Source organism: Haemaphysalis longicornis, unplaced genomic scaffold, assembly GCF_048455015.1.
Source record: "Haemaphysalis longicornis isolate Haplotype H1 unplaced genomic scaffold, Haemaphysalis longicornis Haplotype H1 scaffold_2, whole genome shotgun sequence".
Taxonomy (NCBI): Eukaryota; Metazoa; Arthropoda; class Arachnida; order Ixodida; family Ixodidae; genus Haemaphysalis; species Haemaphysalis longicornis.
In genome coordinates this window covers 110,653,380-110,674,919 of record NW_027526295.1, presented here as the reverse complement: position 1 = coordinate 110,674,919, position 21,540 = coordinate 110,653,380, and the positions used below count along the sequence as shown (strand labels likewise).

Genomic DNA, 21,540 nt, shown 5'->3' with positions numbered 1-21,540 from the left:
TGTGGCGTTATGTGCTGCGTGGCCGCGATGTTGTTTCGTACCAGGATCACCGTGCCCTTCTCCGTCGGGTCCGTGTATGTAACGTATCCCGGCAGTCGGGGTCGTCCGTGCGTCTCCTGCAGCGCCACCACGTCTGGCTTCTGATCGAGCCCGTCGATGTGTATAAACAGTTCGGCGTCTTTTTGCCTGATACCCCGGCAGTTCCACTGGTAAATCAGTGTGCTCTCCTGTACTCGAGGAGTCCTGTTTCTACTCTTGTTCGGATTCTGAGCCATCGTCGTTTGCCGATTGCACGTGTCCTCGCCCCTTCGCGATGGATTCCTTGACTCGATTGGCCCGCTCCTGTCGGAGCGCGGCTGTCTTGCTCGTGGTCGGTTGGGAGAGAGTGGAGACCTTGGCCGCCAGGCGTTCGTGCCGGACCGACAGCGCCTCCACTCGCTCTTGCATTTGCCTAAAGCCCTCTTGAATTTGCTTAATTGCCTCCAGTATGTTCTCCAATACAGCGTTTGTCTCGCTGCCCTGCGAGGCTTGTTGTTTCTGTGGTTGCTGCGACGCGCTGGCCTCCGCTGCGCTCTCCGCGTTGCTCTCCGCGTCCATGGCTTCTTGGCTACTCGCGTGCTCGGTGTTACCCGCCTCCACCCGCTCTAGGCGGACAGATGGTGGATCTCGCCGCGGCACTTTACGCTTCTCGCTCTCGCCATCCGACACGTCGCGGTTGCCGGAGCTACCGCTCGTCAGCGCCTCTATCTTTTTCATAACAGCGCGTATTTGTGCATTCTGGTCCTTGATTTGGGCTTGTTGCCGTTCGATTATTCTCTTGAGCTCTATGCACTGGCTGTCGCCTGACTTGGCTACAGCGCCCTGACCGGGAGGTTGGGAGGGGTAAGGGGAGGGAACTCTCTGTTGTTCCGGAGAGCGACGGGAGACCCGTTTGCCCAGCCCACCTGTTTGTCGGTGTTCTTCCCTCGTTGCCGCTGACTGGAACGCACCAGGGACCTCGACTTCGGTGCTCGGGACCAGGACCGGGACCTCTGGCGTCTTCCGCTCGAGCCTCGTTTGCCGCTGCTCCCCTTCTTGACCGCCTCCCAGCGGCGGTTCCCCTTAGGGCCAGCCGATGGCGTCCGGCCGGCCCCCTTCGGGCCGCCCCGGGAGAGGGATCTCGAACGTTGACGGCTCTGGTGGCCGCCCTTGCGGGCCGGCGTTCTCCATCGGCTCCGCGACGATGTGCTACGGCGGGGTCGCCCTGTACGACCTCTTTTCTCTTGACTTGTGTCGCCGTCTTCGGCTCGTCGGCGCCCACCGCCGGCGGCGCACAACATACGGCGTCTTGAAGCGCGCCTTGCAGGTTCGGTCAGCGGTGAGGTGCTTTTCCGCCGCACAGGCTGCATTGCGGCACGCACGAGTGCTCAGGGTCCGTATTGGCTGCGCCACAGCCCCGGCAGATGCGGTCCTGGGGGTTAGGACAGACGTCCATCCTGTGGCCGAGCCGACCGCACGTGTAGCACACATCTATCTGCTTGCGGTGTAGGGTACACATCACGAGCAGGTTCCCATAGCTTATGTAGTTTGGCACCTTGGTCCCCGCAAAAGCGATGACCACGGACCGCGTCTTGCCGATCCGGTTGGCCTGGACTGCCGTGGGGTTGTGTTTGTGCACTACGTAGTCCTGGATCTCTTGGGCAGTGTCCTCTAACGGGATGCCCCGAATGACACCTTTGACTGTTCCATGGGGGGCGGACTCGTACGCACTGACTTCATGGGCCGTCCCTCTGATGTCGATGCTGGTCACAGCTGCGTACTTGTCCGCGTTCTCCCTGCTTGGCGTGCTTGCGACAATTATGTTTTGTTGGTTATTGAGGCAAAGTACATCCTCTCTTGAGTCACTTGCGGCAACTTGGGCCGCCGCTGCGATCGCTCAGCTAATTTCCACTCGCGAGACTTCGCTGACGCGAAGCCCGCCCCGTGGTCGCAGAATGATCTTCATGTCGGCGCGCGGGAGGTCTGGCATCCGCGCGCCCTTAAGAAGTCTCCCCTTGTTTACTAGCTTCGCCTTCTTGTGGCACAGCATCGTCTCAGAAGCGCCGCCGAGGTCGCCGTCCTGGCCACAGGTGTTGTGTGCAGCTCCGGCGCTGGCGCAATCTTGGCCGCCATGGCTTCCTTCCCTTAGGCATAGCTGCCTGCCGCCGTTGATATTCAATTTCTCGCCGGCCGTTTTCCAGCCTTGCGCTCTGGACACTTCCTCTGGCAAACTTTCTTCCCCATCCACTTCGATCCGCATGAGGGTCGACATCTCGGGGTCAATGGCCGGAGTAATTAACTTCCGAGCTAGGTGGAGTCTTCGCTACGCCTGCCGCTTCCCCGGCCAAGGCCAGCTCTGCGCTAGGCTTAGTTGCGGACGCGCCGCGTGGTACACAAAATCGGTCCTTATTTCCAAAATATGAGCTCCCTTACCTCGGTTTCGGGTATCCGCGTGGACCTCACAGGCTTATACATCCAGGCGATGCAGTACCATGAAGATCCAGGCTTAATAACCGGCACAATTAGCAAGAAAAGACGGAGCGATCGCGGAGCACGTCCTCGTTCTCCGTCTTCGTCTTTATCGTGGAAACTTGGTGGACGCTTACTGCAGGAGCGCAATACAACAAATAGTCACCTAGGCTGCTTGAAATGCTAAAACTAAATAAAAGTGCAAAATGGTTATACATTATATACCTTCTATTTTGAAGGTCCACAGCGCTCGGCCGTGGCCGAGTGGTCTGTAGCGCTGGGTATGTTATTGCAAGTGTTTTGGAAGTCTCGAATTCAAATCCCCGAGGGTACACTCTTTTTCTAAAGACGATAGCCTTTCTTAGGCCACTTAAACCCAGAAATTTTGTTCTGTCTGTACGTCTGTCTGTCTGTCTGTATTTCTGTCTGTGACTTGATTCAGCCACCCGGCCAAAGTAAAGTAGTGCTGCGCAATAGTCTTATATTGTCACAGCTAAATCTACCCGTCTAAGTCCGGTGTAATGTCCATACTTGTCAACATTGTTGAAGAAGAACAAGACATTACGCGAATATAAGACAACAGATTAGTACAGAAGTGATATTTGCAGTGTTTCTTTATAAAAAATCATACATGCTTGATTTTTGCAAAATTAAATACTTCATCAACGGCAGAAAAATCACTCCGCCGTCGCCTGCTGTCGCCCGCGCCACTATAGCTTCTGTCGTCATTTTAAGAAATAAACCGGCAACAGTTACGAAAGGTTCCACTAGATAGGTTCCCCGTTATGCTTGCAACGCACGTGGAGTAGGGAAACGCGCTTCTGTAAACGTTGAAGTAGGGCGCCTCGATTCACGCGCGTCTTCGCCGTACGGCAGCGTTGGCATCGAGACATGCGACCTGGAGGAGTGGAACGCGGTAAATGTAAAATGATTTAAGCAAACCTTTGGCGTCTTTACCTTGGGAGGAGCGCGACGCAAGAGGAACAAAATGAGACGTAAGCGGTAAGGCGAAGGGAGGCATTTACTTGGCAAACGTCGATAAAGACTATCGTCTTTTGTTGACATTTGCAACGAAAGGAGCATATACGCGGGGCAATGATTTTAAGTTGACTTTTTCGTTTTCGGCTGATGTTTTATGTACTGAGTTCATCTTTTTTTGGGCCGTAACGTTCAGTTCTCCACGAAGTAGTTCACAGAACGCGCGCAGGCTGACACGGGCGCGCTAGCGAGTTCTCGTTGGCGTGCTGTTGCCATAAGCACCGACTGCTTGCGGGCAGTGTGCACAGGCCAGAATCAACAGACCCTTGCCCTGGTGTGAACACGCTTTTTGCGATACTGGTATGAGTGAGGCAAGCTGCAAATATGAGGGAAAAGCACATGGCATTTGAGCGTCTGCGGGGACGCGGAGGGCGTTCATCCACTACGTAAGCCTCGGCTAGTGATTGCTACGATTTCAAGCCGTCCTGGGAGGCTTATCTTATGCGTTTTACAGCCGGCAACATGGCAGAAGCGCGGTATGATGATTACTGAGATATCGAGAATGCCCATCCAACGATGCCATCGGATGTCAAGCATGTTGTTTTACAGTACCGAAACCTAAACTTGTTTGAATGCTAACCTTGGACACCGTCCAATCACGGTGCGTCTCCTCCCGTCGTCACAGCCTTTAGTTGGTGCGGCCGCCACAATACGCGCATGGTAGATTTACTTCTTACGCGCTTTTTAAAATATTTACCGACTTGTCAACCGGATAACCCAGTCTACGCAGTGCAAGCAAAAACAGGAGCTTGACAAATTCACTTCAATGTCCCTTTAAATGTCTCAAATTTGCTACGCTTATCCGTAATTCTGTGTTTTCCTGGTCAAGCATGCTTAATTCCCCCTTCGTACAAGCTGTGAACAGTTTTGGCGAGGTGGTACCACCCTGTGCCACGCCCTTAAGGATGGGGAATTTGTTGCTTGGTATGTAAAGGACTATTCTGCCAATGCATGCTTTAGATATGTCATGTAGGAGTCTTATTTATGTCTCCTCTATTTGATGGTCTTTCACTGCTTCCAGCACTGCTGCGGGGCTTACTGAATCAAACGCATTTTTGTAGTCTATAAATGCCATGTAAAGGGGATTAGTATACTCTGCGGTTTTTTTCTATCACTTGATTGACGGCGTGCATGTGATCCATTGTTGAGTATTTTTTTCCTAAACCTGGCCTGCTCTCTGACTTGATAGGAATCTAGGCTGCTACACATTCGGTTAACTGCCACTTTGGAAAAAAACTTGTATACAAATTGTTGTGTCATTTGAACCGTGTCCTTGCGCATGCGCCCGCTCAGGGAGTGCCACTATCTGCCCTGTTCTCTGCTGCGGCTATCGCTTATAAGCAGCCGCGCCTAATCCTCTGCGTTCTTCGACTAACATCTGGTGACCAATAAACATGGTCTGCTCGTCCCGGTTGACTACTGCCTCCGTCTAGTCAAGAACACAACAGTGGCGACGAGGATGGGATTGCCGTGACCAGGAATCAACGGAGGCAGCCGGGTCGATACAGCGACATGGCTTCGCTAGGCCAGTTCGAGCGATTCAACGAAGATGAGGACGAAGACTTTGAATCATACGTGGAGCGGTTTGAACACTACGTCCGCGCCTAGAAGGTGAGCGATGATTTGAAAGTCTCGACATTCGTGACCGCCATGGGCAAGAAGACTTACCGCACGTTAAAGAACGCATCGTTCTTTTTGACGATGTAAATAAAACTCACTTTGACTTTGACTTTGAACCTGCTCGCCCCGGCAAAGCCTGAGGAGAAGGAATACAGTCAGCTCGTCACCGTTCTCAAGGAGCATTACGCCCCCAAGCGAATGGTGATTGCGGAACGGTTCCGGTTTAATCGCCGGTCCCAGCATGAAGGTGAGAGTGTGGCTGCATTCGCCGTGGAATTAAAAAGGCTGGCGTCGTCGTGTGAATTTGGGCCCTTTCTGGAAGAAGCGTTGCGGGACCGGTTTGTGGCCGGCTTAAAAGACCAACCGACCCAAGCGGAACTTCTCAAGAAGAGCACATTGACCTTTGCCACAGCGTGCGACATTGCCAAAAGTGTTGAACTAGCTCGGGCCGAGACTAGAAAGTTTCAACCAGCTACGAGACAACCGGAGGAAGTGCATGATGTTCGCCACACCTACCGGGCCAAGCCCGCAGCTAGAGCTTCAGCCAAGCCAGCAGCAGCAGCCGACGGAGCGGAACACCCCATCGAAACGCCAGACTGTTTCCGCTGCGGTGGATCATCCCACGACGGAAGGTCCTGCCCGTTCCGGAAATACAAGTGCCATCTATGCAAGCGGATGGGTCATCTGTCGAGGGTCTGCAAGGCTGCCTCATCGCGCGCGGTGCGAGCCGTGGACGACGTCCGTGACAACCTAGAGACAATGAACGGTGAGGACGAACTTGTGCTCATAACATATTTGCCTGCGACAGTAGCCATCCTAGCTATACGGTGAACGTTAAGGTGGCAGGTAGAAATGTGCGAATGCAAATCGACACGGGGGCATCTGTTTCGATTGTACCTGAAAGTGTGTTTGTGAAGTATTGGCCAGACCTAGCCCTGGAAAGTTGTCGAATTAGGCTACGAACGTACGGGGGCGTTCCCCTGCAGACCGTGGGGAGGGTGAAGGTACCGGTCGAGCACCATGGTCAGGCGGTCACCCTCCCGCTAGTTGTCGTGCGGACGCCACAGAAATGTGAGACGGTGCTGATGGGTCGAGATTGGCTGGAGGCTCTTAAGCTGGACTGGTTGAGCGTGTGCGGTGTCAGCGTAGACAAGGTAGCACAACTGGTAGAAAAATTTCTAGAGGTGTTCGAGCCCGAACTTGGGTTGATAAAAGGCACCCCGGTAAAACTGCTTTTGAAAGAAGGGAGCACGCCCGTGTTCTGCAAGCACCGAGCGGTGCCTTTCGCAATGCGAGACGCGGTGTCAAAAGAATTGCAGGCGCTGGTAGGAGCTGGGGTCCTAATTCCGGTTCAACGTAGCGACTGGGCAACGCCTCTAGTGGTCGTGTAAAAACCCAACGGGGAGGTCAGAATTTGCGGGGATTATAAAATGACAGTAAACCAGTCTCTCCGAACGGACCATTACCCGTTGCCAGTAATGGAAGATATCTTCGCAACGTTGCACGGGTGTAAATACTTCACAGTCCTAGATCTCTCAACGGCCTACCAGCAACTAGAACTTGATCTGGACTCGCAGAGTTTGGTCACCGTGAATACGCATCTTGGCTTGTTTCAGTATACACGGCTACCCTATGGGATCACGAGTGCCCCGTCTATTTTTCAGGCGGTAATGAATGACCTGTTAAAAGGCCTAGATAGAGTATCCTGTTACATTGATGATGTGTTAATCGCTGGGGAAACCTTCGAGGAGTGCTATCAGAAGGTGGAAAGCGTGCTAGCTAGGTTTAAGGAACATGGAATTAAACTGAAAAAAGAAAAATGTAAGTTCTTTGAGACGTCACTGACCTACTTGGGCCACGTGATAGACGGGAACGGAATTAGGCCTTCAGACGTAAAAATAGCAGCAATAAAGGAAGCGCCAGCCCCAAAGAATAAACAGGAACTCCGGGCGTATCTGGGACTGTTGAATTTCTATGGCAAGTTCGTTCCCAACCTATCGGCAGAGCTAAAACCGCTATACGACCTACTCAGAGATAGCACAAAATGGAAATGGACAGCTGAGGCCGAGCGAGTGTTCCAAACAAGCAAAGGATGGCTTACGCAAAACACGGTATTAGCCCACTACGACCCATCGAAGGATCTCGGCCTCGTCTGTGACGCGTCAGCCTACGGTGTGGGAGCTATACTGTTCCACAAAGAAGGCCCAGTGGAAAGGCCGATAGCCTTTGCGTCGAGGATTCTCAGTAAATCCGAGAAGGTGTATGCGCACATCGAAAAAGAGGCATTGGCAGTAGTGTTCGGGCTGCGCAGATTTCACAAATACTTGTTTGGTCGATCCTTTAGCATATACTCTGATCACCAACCATTGCTGGGCCTGCTCGCGCATGATAAGCCAGTTCCCGCAATGGCAGCAGCGCGTGTTCAGCGTTGGGCTTTGCTTCTTGCAGCCTATAACTACCGCTGGGTTTATCGCAAGGCTAGCGAGATTACAAATGCTGACGCACTGTCGCGGTTGCCTTTGCAGTTGTCGAGCCAAGCACCCGAGTCGGAAGACGTACATTTTTTTTCTGTGCTCGATGAAACCCCGCTGTCTGCAAAAGAGATTAGAATGGAAACGAAAAGGGACAAGGTCCTATCAAAAGTTCTGTTTTACACTCAAAACGGCTGGCCTTCGCATGTGGCAGAAGATACACTCGCCCCTTATTTTGTACGGCGTAGCGAACTGTCTGTTGACCAGGATTGTGTAACCTGGGGAAATCGCGTGATAGTGCCTGTTGCGCTTCGTGAAAAGGTGTTATCAATGCTGCATGAGGGTCACCCGGGAATGACGCGCATGAAAATGTTATCTAGAAGTCACGTGTGGTGGCCGAGGTTAACTCAAGACATAGAACGAGCAGTGAAAGAGTGTATGACGTGTCAACTGGCGCAAAACTCAGCACCCAGCGTCCCATTGTTGTCGTGGGGCTGGCCGACGCGAAGGTGGGAGAGAGTGCATTTGGACTTCGCGTATCGAGAGCAACAGTGGTTTCTCGTGCTGGTGGACGCGCATTCAAAGTGGGTGGAAGTGTTTGTGATGAAAGCGACGAACAGTGAAAAGACGGTGGAAAAACTGCGTAGTGTGTTCGCTGCTTATGGATTGCCGGAAGTAGTGGTTACGGACAATGGCCCGCAGTTCACGTCAACTCAGTTTGCAACGTTTTTGAGCAGGAATGGCATTCGGCATGTGAAGTCGCCTCCTTATCATCCAGCATCAAACGGCAGCGCTGAACGGTGTGTGCAAACCATAAAAAGAGATCTCTTCAAGCAGGTCCTCGACGAGCAGCGGACTGGGGAATCAAAGACTCTCCAGCATCGCATTGACCAGTTCCTGTTCAGGTACCGCAACACCCCAACCGGTACTACAGATGAAACTCCAGCGCAACGGTTCTTGTCGTGGAAGCCGCGGACGCGGTTGAGCCTTTTGCATCCAGATATGGAGAAAAGAATGACCGAGAAATTGGAACGAATAAGGGAGTCGGCGAACCAAACGCGAGGAGGCTGCAGAGAATTCAGTGAAGGCTCCCGCATATTAGTGATGGGCTGGCGCCCGGTTGACGCCCGATGGCTCGAAGGAACCGTGCTCAGGCGTGTGAGCATCAGCACATACGTAGTGTCTACGGGAGGAGAGGAGCGCTATGTTCATGCCGATGACACACGCCCATGTACCTTCCAGGAGGGCCCGAGGTACCATCAGGCTCCGGAATGTGAGCTTCCGGACGGCTGGAATCCCATGGCACACCAACAAATCCCACTCGGGACTCCGGACTGGGCAAGCACCGCAGCTCCAGGGGAGCTCATGCCGGTCCCGGTTACCAAGGCGGTCCAGCCGGCCTCGAGTCAGCCCTCGACCGAGGACACTGTGGTCCTACCGCCGGCTACGGTGAAGCCAATCGCAGCCCGTAGCCCCACGTCTGCAGATCAGGCCTCCGTGCCAGGTCTTACCTATCCCGAAGCCCGCGCATCAGAACCGGAGAGGGACAAGGATCCCCAACCAGTCCTCCGACGCAGCACGCGGAAAAGACAACCCCCGGAACGCTACAAGCCGTAGCACCGACTAATGAACCTTGTGTTGGGGAAGGGATGTTGTGTCATTTGAACCGTGTTCTTGCGCATGCGCCCGCTCAGGGAGTGCCACTATCTGCCCTGTTCTCTGCTGCGGCTATCGCTTATAAGCAGCCGCGCCTAATCCTCTGCGTTCTTCGACAAACATCTGGTGACCAATAAACATGGTCTGCTCGTCCCGGTTGACTACTGCCTCCGTCTAGTCAAAAACACAACACAAATGAAAGTAGGCTGGTGGGTATGTAGTTTTTAAGGTCTTTGGTATCAGCCTTGTTGTTAATCATAGTTTTCGTGGCGTTTTCCCATAATATGGGCATTTTAAGTGTGAATACACTTTATAAGCGACCCCAAACCATCCACCGCCGGCGGCGGCGTCGACGTCCGCAGTGCTCCTCTATAAAGAAACAGCATCCGGCGCCAGGTTTCGATCCGCGGACTTTGCGGCCGCAGCGCGACGCTCTACCGATCAAGCCACGGACGCGACGGTGATATCAGTGTTGACGCGCCTTATATCTTTAACGCATTCAAACTACGTCGTCAGCGGCGTGCGTTGGCGACTCAGCGGCGTTATAGCGGCTTGATAACTGCGTGGTGTACACGTGATACTACAAACCCGATGGAAGAGATGGAAGAGAAGGCGGCGAGGCGGTGGGCTGCGGGGGCCGAGCGCAAGCGCCGCAAGCGGGCCGACAACCATGCATTCGCACTTTCACATTCTCCCCCTCGGGGAAATGCGGGGGAATTTTTTGCAATCTAAACATTCGAAAAATTGGGCAGCAAGCTTCTCCAGTACAATACCTCCTCCCTCATTTAAAAGATGAGCGGTTATGCTGTCGTCACCTGCACCTTCATCTCTCTTCATGTCCTTGAGAGCCTTTTCAACTTTGTCTTTGGTTATTAGTTGGACTTCGCGAGCTGAGCTTCTACGCTTAGTAGTATTCCCTGGTCTAACGTCATCGGTGCATGGCCTGGTGTTAACTCATTCCGCTACTCTGATTATCCCGTCTATGATGTGTGATATGCTACTCTGCCTGCCTCTTAGTGCGACTGCTTGGTCTTGCCTATAGCCACATTTTTTTTAGTTGCTCTTAGGATTCGTCGTATTTCCTTTATTTCTCTGATAACTACCGTGTTTTATGCGCAAATGTCGGTCGTTCTACTTCTGCTAATCAATTTTGACACCTCGGCTAATTCAATCTGCCCCGCGGTACTCGACAGTTGCATGTTCTTACGTTAGGCGATACGTTCTTTGGTTTCCTGAGTTGGTTTTCCAGTTAGTTTTCTTCCACCTACATGTCCTAGAGCTGCTGCAGAATCCGCGATTGCAGCTGTTAGGTTCTCATTTAGCATGTCAATACTATCCTGGTACTTTCCGGTTAAAAGTGCGAATTTGTTATGAGGAATTATTTTAAAATCCGTCATCACGGCTCTCACTGACTCTATGTCGGGTTTCTTACTTGTCACAAGTAGTTTTCTTTTTCTTTTGAGATTCAGACTTAGTTCACACGTACCCATCCTATGATTGCTGCAACAAATCTTGCTTAGCACCTCTATGTCCTGCAGCGTACCTGGGTTGGCACTTAAAATGAAGTCAATTTCGTCTTAGCAGTACAGCTGTTGTTACTGGCGGAAGTTATGTTTTGCAACAAGAATACCAAGAAAATGCCGAGCGCTCATGAGTGCATGCCTCGCGTTGACTGCCGAGCATCCCCCGCACGCGGAGTGGCTTTAGCAAAAAAACTAGCAAAAACCCCGAGGAGCGAGAAAATACCAAGCGCTCGTGGTCGCGTGCCTCGTGGCGACGCGAAGTCCTCGGCTGGTGCAACGGCTTTAGCAAAAAAAAACTCCAGCGTTCGCCGTAATCATAACAATTTTGCTGGGAATGATAAAGCCACGTCATATAGAACGCCCTTTGTTAGTTCTTCCTCGCGTTGTCGTGCGCATCCGCTCGCTACCGTAGAAGAACCCTCGCGCGCGTCATCATCTGCGCAGTTCTCGGCTTGGGTCGGCCGTGGATAGTTTGCACGGCCGAGTAAGAGGCCGCGAAGAAGACGGCAACCCCTTCGATTCATGTAACGACGATTAGTAGCACAGCAACTGTGCAAATAAACAATGATACTGATACTTAACTTTGTTTCCGGTGTCCGGAAATGCTATTTTGTTTATTTGCTTGTATGTTTTGTTACGAATAAAAAACTGAACTGAGCTGAAAGGTCCACAGAATTCTCACCTGCAACAGCTTCGCCATTCAAGTATTCCGCGTGAGTGCAAGCTTCCCTGATATTTTTTTTGTTTTGTTTTCCCGTTGGGTTCTTTTCTATTTCCTATTATTTCGCTTGCAGAAGACTGCGCTCATAGTTATTGGGTTTTTTCTCTCCGCTAATACCACCAGTATGTCTCCTCGACTATGACCACTGCCAATTCCAAAGTATCGCACTGACCTTTCTCTCATGTGCTTCACACCTACTTTGTGAACATTCTCCCAACACAATCGTGACCTGTGTTGTTCCCTTTATCATTGATGATTCAACGTCCTCGCAGAAAGTGCCTACGGCCTCATCATAGTAGCTAGCTGTTGGCACGTAGGCTTCTACGATCCTTAGCCTGTATCTCTTGTTTAGATTGATTACCAATACTGCAAGTCGTTCGTTAATGAAAAAGATTTTCTCCGTGTTCGCCTATATTTCCCTGTGGACTAAGAATCCCATCCCATGCTCTCTTCTTTCTCCGATAGTCAGTCCAATGACGTCATCTGCTGTTCTTCTAGCTTCGCTTAAGCCTATAACTTCCAAACTCATGCCCAAGAGCTCCTCTAGTAGTACATCTAAGCTTCCCTCGCTATACAGGGATTATCCGTGAAACGTTGCGAGGTTGAAGTTCCAAAGCGGCCGGTCCCGACCCAGAACATATCTCTCTGGGTCCGGACACTCTCTGCTGTATTGCTGGCCTGACCGCCGCTACGGTCAGGTGCTCTACAGTTGCTGAGGACTGTGGGTGGGGCGTTGGATTGGTCGGTCACAAGTCATGGGGCCCAACAACTGCACCAGAATGAAGATCCTTCTTTGGTGAGGAAGTGCGGTTTGTGTCCCTTAAAGCCTTCCTTGCTTGGTCGCGCCAGTCTAGTTTAGCCTTTTAGGTATATGGGATAAAGGTTACTTTCGGAGCAAACAGCACTCCAAACCTACGAAAGTTCTGCTGAGGCTACGCCCAGCCATAGTGCCCGCAGCGCTGTCGTCGAGACGTCGTGGCGCTTGACGTCGTGGAGGAAGCATCTTTCGTGGCCGCTGGGAAACCTCGCGCAATTCCCCACGTCTTTGTTCACAAAAAGAAGTGCTATAACACGATATTCATTTTCTTATCTGTAAACCCACTTTATTTTACTTTCGTCTCACCTAATCTCTTGGCTTACCATGTTATCAGTACAAAGTGTGCTACGAAATTGAGCATCTTACCATGGGCGGTTGGTAGCTGCAGATGTCCCCGAGGCATTGCTTATGTTCCGATAATAAAACCACTTCACCAGCTCATGGGTCTCATTTGCTTGAGGAGCAAAAGCCGCTGTTATGCACAAGGTTTCATTCAAACCGCCTAGGGGATTGTACGTTCTCTTCACCAATGTGAAAGTTAGTGATCTGTTATAAAACTGACGAGAAGAAAGTAACTGGTTTTGGTATGCGAGTTATCCGGCGTTTTAACGGTGTGTTTATTGTTATAAAGAGTGTTCAAACTCATTTTTAGCCATGTTTCGTGCTGTCTCTAATACTGAATGCCTCTAAACTGGCCACGGTAATCGCTGCAAATACGTCCACATTTCCAGACACCGCGATTCTAGAAAGTGAACCCGGCGTAGGTGATAAAGTCGTGTTCAAGGATCCGCCAAGTGCACTTCCGTGGTGCGTGTCTCTGAAATTACTTTGTTATGTCTGTGCAATGTGCTCTGTTCTTCCTTTCGAGATATAATACATTCCGCTTTGCTGTCAATTTTTTTTATAAACCATGCATCACATCTTTCTCCGTAAATCGGCCCTGCCTCCGCCCCCCACTTATTAACACCATCCCAAACATTAGGACACCAAGGAGCTAAAATGCGTCGTTGTGTTAAGGGAACGCACAGGGGAAACAAAAAGTAAATGGAGCACGTTTTGGAGATTATGAGGGTATTTCTTCGTCATGTGCCTCGTCAGCAACATCGAAGTGACTTTTCGGGAAGGCCAATCTAAAATGAAATCCGGTTGCACATTCTCTGTTAATGCTGGTAGCCGCATACAACTAAAATCGCGTATTCTAATTTCACGAATCCCCGCTTCGTTTACTTCTTGTTTCACCTATACATGTCCATAAAAATACATCATGCATAGCGAAATTTGATTGTTCTTTTTAGGAACCCTTTTGCCATCTTTTCTACGGTAGATTGAATGCTGTACCATGCACCCACAGCACCTTTGATGCAATAGAAAAAGGCTCACACTGTTTTATGCGAACATGTTAAGCACCGAATTTTTTATGTCATTTCCACTTCAAGACTCAAAACCTGACTCTGATCCTGCTGTAAAACAGGGCATATTCAGTTTGCTTCTTTCTCCTCTAAAAACAAATTCCAAGTTGTTCCCGATCCTGGCGTCACTTTTGCACCTCATAAATGTTGGGTGTAGTATGCCACTAGGGCGTTTGATTTTAGCATCTAAGAGGTGATTTGACTTGTAATTTTTCCCGACGCGTCACAAGCCTAGGCTATCACTGTCTGATCTGAAAGGATGAATGCTCACCATCTCACCATTTCACAAAGTTGCCCTACATTGCAGCACCAGAAGGTCTCGTACTAAGTCCTCCCTCAAATAGTACCAAATGTACAGCACAGGCACAAACTTGACGCGCCCCCTATTTAGGCCATATTTATAAAGGTTAGGCCATTTATAAAGGAGGGCATGATCTCACACCCGAGAACCGATAAACTTCTGCAATCACATTGTCCCTGAAGATAGCATAACACAATTGGGCACTGAACTCTGCTTACGTTGCTTGAATGCGAAAGCAATAAGCAAGGACGATTGCCGTGAGCCTCTGATGACAGCTGTCATATTCACTTGTCAATCCTGAGTAGGAATGTGAAATATTGTGGCGGGTATGCTGACGACACAGCTGAAAGGGAACTCGTGAACCGGCCGTGAGCTTCTGACGGTAGTTGACATCCTCACTGGTCGATATTCGTTTAGGTGTGCATGTTACCATTCCGAAGAGTATTCGCAATTACAAACTGAGAAAATACATCTCTATATAATCAAAGCTTCCATTAAAACAACTTGACACACCAGTTCCTGCCGATGACGTCTGGTATCATCGTCATTGGCCACCACCACAGCGTGGGTATGTGACCCATCCAGAGACAAACGAGCGCTGCTCGTTTCATACTGAGATACTACTAACCTGTCCTCTGGTAGCTTCGTAGAACAAGGATTGCACACATGCGCGGAAGCTGTGAAGCCACAACGCTTTCGCATTCAAACAACTAAGCAGGGTAAACTACACCCAGAAATAAAGTATCTCGTATGGTCAAGGCGTACAGTAGTGGATAACAATTGTCCTGTCACCACGCCTCCCTGAATTCGATTCTAATTCCTGCCACGGTTTTTTTATTTAAAGGCATGCAAAAGCTTTGGGTCCTCGCTTGCTCGCAACTGGTTTTTCGCCTCATGGTTCACATAATGCTTTCCAATTATTAAGCCCACTGACTTGAAAGTCTGAAGTTGTAGGAAAATTGTTACTCCTGAACACCGCGTTCGTGAGTCCCTTCGGTCAAGTTGAATAAACTGAACCGTAAATCATTTCTTTTGCAACCCCGGTCATGACAGCCTCGTGCACTGAAATGCATAGCCACCAAAATCTGCAAATTTACTTACCGTCCACCCATCAATTGTGCTTGTGGAATTACAGGTCATGCTTTCGTCTGTGTCGGCAAGGACTGATGAAATAAATGGCATATTTAGGCAGGATAGCCATAGCAAGAGCATCTTCCAACTTTCTCTGTCCCGCCTATCGCAGAAACCTGTAAAGCTTAGAAAATAAAAAAAACATACAGAGCAGCATTTTAGATCAAAACCAAAAGTGTCATTACACGACGGAAATAATCTTAACGTAAAAAAGTTTGCTACAATGTTGTGACTTTTAATTAACTGCTTTTCTTGCGGAAAAATATGTTTTACAAAAGTTCTAAAAGAATAGTAGTGCAGGCTCAGTAGTGTAAAAACAACATGTGGCCTCACCTTTCCCACAGACAAAGCAAAAGTGCTGTAGGCATATCTAGCAACGCGCAGACCTGAAATGGCGAAACGCATGTGTGAGCTTTTACCACAGGAACCCGCATGGAATTGAACTTTTTCTAACGCTGTTTAATAACACGTTCATAACCTCAAAGCTCGGGTTAATGCCCTCTGAGTTACATGATACTTTTCTGTTTATTGAGTGCCCTAATAAAAGTGTATTCAATCTTCATAAACCACTGCTAGCGCCGTCTTTATTTCAGACGTACACTTCACATTTGTTTTTATTTCAATGATGAAGTCTTACATACAGTTTGAAACATCACTTGACAGCTTTTAATTGAAACTTAGCTCACGGGTAACGTTTAGCGTAATGTCGTCATAACTTTGCGATTGTGCTTACAAGAGTAGGATTGACGTTTGCTTCTAAGAATGAACTGCCTTCAAGTTTAAAAAATTTTGAAGCAATGTTATAAGTACCCAAATGACAGAGTAAAATTGGGCTGTTCGCGTGCATACGTCCAGGAATACTGTAAATATGCAAATTTTATGAACCTAATTCAATGCAGATATAAATTACGCAAATTTTGGGTTCCGGGCTTTAGACACAACATCAGGCACAATCTCCGCTTGCTCTTCGGACGGCTGTTTTAAGGTGCACAATAGGGCTAGAATCCTACCTGGAGTCAGCCGTCGGCACACTTAGTTTGTAGAACGAAGGAACTAAGAAAAAGTTAACAGCCGTTCCACTCTACGTGAAAACTGTTGGAAATGCAGAGCACTGATTCGCCATAATGGGCTGTAGCGCCGTTATCCGCTCACTGCTACCACCCGACGCATTTCAAATTTCCCGCCTTCGCAGTGCTCGCGCGCCCCCTGCCTGAAACTGCGCCAGCAGGAGTTCTGTTCTTTTTTTGCTTGTTTTACCTCCCGCATCGCCGCCCGACGTTCACGAATGGCTGCGGCTTCTCGCTGGCGAAGTTCGGCGTCGGCGGCTCGCTTGCGGCGCTTGCGCTCAGCATCCGCAGCACGCCGCCGCGCCGCCTTCTCTTCGCGCGTAGACATTGTCGATGAAGTCGATGGTGAAACGTGAAACATGCCGTGAACCCCCTGCCGCGGCTATGACGCAACGTGGAGCGGCTATAACGCAACGTGGCGCGGCTATGACGCAACACAATCCCACACAATCCACTTTAATCCAATCAAATCCAAGTCCAAACCAATCCAATCCAAGCCAATCCAAGCCAATCCAATCCAATCCAATCGAATCCAATCCAGTGCCAGACCGACGGGGAGCGATGCGGACTACGGACGCCAACGCGGGTGACATCGTGAGTTACTGAAATGCTCTGCATTTAAAATATGAAGGAACCTCACACCAAGGAGGTTGCCTCCCACTAGTGCGTAAGACATGAGGGTAGCGAAGATGTACCCAACTGTAGCGTTTTAGATGCAGAGCATCTTATTCACTCGCCTTGTTCCTCCGGCGTCGTCGCCGTCGTTGTCATCGGCGTTGTCCACCCCTCCCCCATTCTCCTCGCCGCGCCAGCTGCGCTCTCCGCCGCTCACCCCCTCTCCTCTCCCATAGCGACTCTCTCGCGAGGGGCATTGGATTGGATTCAATTGGATTGGCTTGGATTGGCTTGGCTTGGCTTGGCTTGGCTTGAATTGGATTGGATTTGGATTGGATTGGATTAAAGTGGATTGTGTAGGATTGTGTTGCGTCATAGCCACGGCACGCTGCGTCATAGCCGCGGCAGACGCGCTGGGGCCGGCGCATGTGCAGTACTGTCTCTTCCGCGGTTTCCTCTCCTTCGGGCGCGCTGCGCATATAACCGGTGTGCCGTTCTCCGGCGAAGCAACATCTACGCTTGGCTCAAACACCTAGAGTACACGCCGCTTTACAAGTACGCCAACGTCGTCATCGACTGGGACCGGCTTACGCAGTCCCCTCAACGTTATGCGCGCTATAAAACGCGGTCCCTTCGGCGCTCCGCCTATGCGTCGCATCTACACAGGGTTTCCCGCGAGGGGAGGTAGGAGTTTTTTTCCTCTTCTTCGCCTCACGGCGTTGGTAAAGCCTCGCCGCTGTACGAGGGACCACAGCTTGATGGTCGTCTTCCTATGTCACACACGGTTGTGCGCCGCACGTGACCTCGTGGCCTTCCTTCGTGGCGCGCTTATCGCTGCGGCGGCGGCCTCCTCGCCTTCGCAGGCCACGTCCCGCGCACGTCTCCTTTCCTTCCTGGCGCATCTCTCCTCTGCCGCCTCTCTCTCCCGGCCATACGGCGGCAGCAGCGTACCAGATGCTTGCAAAAGGGGGTGTGGTTTGACCTCTAGCGCTCAAGGGCAAAACTGGTCACCCCACGAAGACTGCCAGAGGTAGCGTAGTGTAGCTTGCACTGCAATAAACTTCATTTTTCTAAGCACCCTTCCAGGCTCCTACTTGAAAATCTGCGGTCAAGACTTCTTTTTTTGCTGTGAATGTCAGCCGGAGCTTTGGCGCTACTCTGGGGTCAGTAAGCTTCATCTCCCAGGTTGATAGAGCTCAGTTAGCGATACTAATGAGGTTAGGGGGCTAATCACAATTATAATTAGCGGAGGGTGTTGGAGTATCCTCCACAGTTCAGTCAAGGAGATGGGGTGCGGGCACGAGCGTCGGTAGTTTTTTTTTTTTCTTCATAAGGGCGGACCCGTTGCACCGTAGAGGGATGACAGGGTGGGAGGAGGGCGTTAAAATTATATAAGCGAAATTTACGAGAATTATATGAGCAAATATACGAGAACCTAGAACCAGAAGCAATTTTATAACTGCAGTGCTTATCACATAGCATGCGAATAAAAAAGCACACGAACTCAAATATTTTTCATTGACTATTACATTATCTTCATCAGAAAGACAACAATGGCGTTCTGAAACTTGTGATCCGCAAACAACAGACTCCGAATTGGATTCATCCTACCAATGACCGCTAACTTCGTTTTGAGGTTATTCCCCTGAGGACACGCGTGGTCTGACATGGGCGCCTGGTTCCCTTTCGTACTTCCAAGTTCACACGATTGGAGGGTACTGCTATTATACATGGGGCACATGTCACCGCTCACTGTTCCGTGCCGTCATAGAGGCAGGAAAAGCATAACTGACGCAGTTGTGCTTTTAAAGACCACATTCTTTCTTGGGCTACTTCAAACCTAAAAAGTGCGTCTGCCTGTTCCTCGATTGTTCCTTGCTGCTAAAAGTTAACAGAATTTGGAACCAGAGATTTATGTAGGCAAGACCAGTGCCACTAGCTAAGGCTTCAGAGTTTCAGGGTATCGGTTTCGAAGTATCGGTCACTGGCTAAGATTTGAGAGTATCTTTTCTCCTATTGTTTCGTGCCGCCGCAATGTTCACTAGTCATTTCGCATTACATCACAGTTCTTTACACTGTGATAGTTCATGGGCGCCGCCGTTTTGTTGTTTGTGCGTTTTGGTCCACCGACTCTGCTAGATGTAGCGTGTCCTCTCTGCTCTGCGGCTGCGCGTGACTGCGTCGTACCGAATGCGAATAAAAAATTAAACGTGTAGCACCATTTCAGCAGTAGAACTGCGTCCGAAGATACCGTTATGCTGCATGTTCGGTAGTGTTGTTAACAAAGGACCCCGTCAAAGTTAGTGGCGAGGCCGTAGAAGCGGCAATCTCGCAACACTGGTAAAAACCAAACTTTCCGCCCCTCCTGACTTGCGTGCCTCCGTGGCCGTACTCTGATACCTTATCTAGTGACGCTCGGCAAAACTTTTCCAAACCACTACATCTGAGCACGCTTCATACTTGCCAACCGTGCTGTACAAAAAGAAAACCTTAAGCATATTTCAGGCGACACACCAGAGCACAACTGGTACTCGCAGTGTTCTTTAATTCTAAATAAATGTGTGCTTGATATTAGCGACGGTAAATATCATACACGATGAAAACAATCTTTTTACCCGAAAATACTAAAAGATCCTGCGCGCTCCAGGGTATCGTGGCAGTTTTTTAAACAGCAATAAATGCTTAACCGCCGCGGTGGTTCTGTGGCTAAAGCGTTCTGCTGCTGAGGACGAGGTCACGGGTTCGATTTCCGGCCGCGGCGGCCGCTTTTCTGATGGAGGCGAAAAGCAAAGACGCCCGTGTGTTCGTGATTTCGGCACACGTTAAAGATACCCAGGTGGTCAAAATTAAACCGGAGCCCTCTACTACGGCCCCCTTCCTCGCCTGGGTTGCGTTGGCGCGTTAAACCCTACTAACAATCAAATCAGTCAGCAATTAAAGGTTCAAGTTGATGGCGCAAAAGTAGAATGCGGGAGAATTAAACTGACTTTAGCAAACCTTCTCTGCGTTTGTCGTGAGGGAATCGAAAGGGGAGGGAAGAGCATGAGAAGTGAGCGGGGGAGGGAAGAAAGCCATCTACGTGGTAGGGGCGACAGAAGGCTATCGTCTTTCTGGGATATTCGCAGCAAAGTAAGCAAAGAGGCGGACATTTTTTAGTTCTTTAGACCGTAGAATTTTAAACCACACAGCAGCATGATATTGCGCGGGGGCGACATGGGCACCGACAGTCACGGATGTGGGGGTCACCACACTTCCCTGTACCACATCCTAATAGGTTCACCCATCATACACATGGGTACATACAGGATGGTAGACTTCCCACTGAAGTAGACCTACGGTAATCCCTTCGATTCAGAGTATCTTTTTCAGGATCCACCCACCAATGGTGATTCGGAGCACTACGTGTTGGCTGGATGAGCTCTAAAACTCCACTGAAGGCACTTCTGAGGTGAGGGGGATCTCTTTCGAGTATTTGTTTAGATCGTGTGGCAGGGCCGTGATCCATTGCTCAAGTGAGCTTACGATGTTTGTGTCGCTTTGCGCTCTGCGCTTGTGAAAGGTGGTCCCAGCCAGTTATTTTCGCCCTCTTCAGCGTTTGACGTCAGGGACGGTCTAGATGGTAGTCTCGCCAATATTGTCATCACTGCGATTCGACCCTTCCAGATTTTCCCACTCCACCTGCGGAACGTTTTTGATCAGCGTGTTTGAGTGCTGTCTCTTTTGCATTTTGTTTGTGTTACCAACGCCTTGCGCTGTGACACACATTATACGAAGCAATTTCTGCGCACACCTTTGCGGAATACTTTCTTCTTCTTTGCGCGAATTTTACTCGGCCACTATGATTTTACTTGCTTTACTTACCAGCTGCGCTAACAACATTGTGAGAAGCTGCTTCTGCGGTCATTGTTGATGAACATTTGCTATTTGTCTGCATTTGTCGATATTCATTTGCAACTCTGTTCAAATTGTATTTGCATCGAAATTTGTTAATTAGTTTTTGCATATGGCATTGTTTCCTTGCATAGGGGTAAGAAGCTTTGTTTGCTTCATTTATCTTGTTTTGAGCGGACCCACCCTGTAACAGCCCCAATAGGGCTAACAGTATAACTAAATAAATAAAAAAATAAACGAATAAATAATAAGGAACGAAGAAATGAAAAGGATGATGATAAATATATTTTGTTGGTATGATACGTGGTACTGGTATTAGTGTGCCTTCCGGAGACAGGCGTCGCTAGTCCGTGATGCATTGGACCACACGGGCTATCCTTGCCGTTTCCCCGAATCCTCGCTAGTCTGAGAGGCTGGAACTGGTCAGCAGCTCCACCCACTGTCATATATAAGGTTGTAAGTAGGAATGACGCTTATAGTTTGCTGGCACTCCCATACCACGGGGTACAGGGTGCCTGTTTGGGGTCAGAACTTGCATGTGGCGGGGTGCAGGGGGGGATACATGGCATCTACACGAGTGTCATGTGGGTACGAGTTAGCGGAGACAACTGAACTTACAACACATGAAAAGAGGTGGACGACGGAATTTTCTGGGGGTGAAATTGAATGCGCATTCGTTCAGATTAAATTTATTGGTGGCACCGCAAAAGTTCGTAAGTAATGTCGTCCAAATAGCTTGGAAACGAAAATGTGTCTAAATAAATGCCCTTAGAGGAAAAAACTTTACAGTATA

At 49.8% G+C, this 21,540-nt stretch overlaps 1 pseudogene; it reads left to right on the top strand.

Moving 5' to 3' along the window:
• The first annotated feature begins 4,802 nt into the window (after nt 1-4,802).
• Nucleotides 4,803-5,976, top strand: LOC144168222 (uncharacterized; annotated as a pseudogene).
• The last annotated feature ends 15,564 nt before the right edge of the window (nt 5,977-21,540 follow it).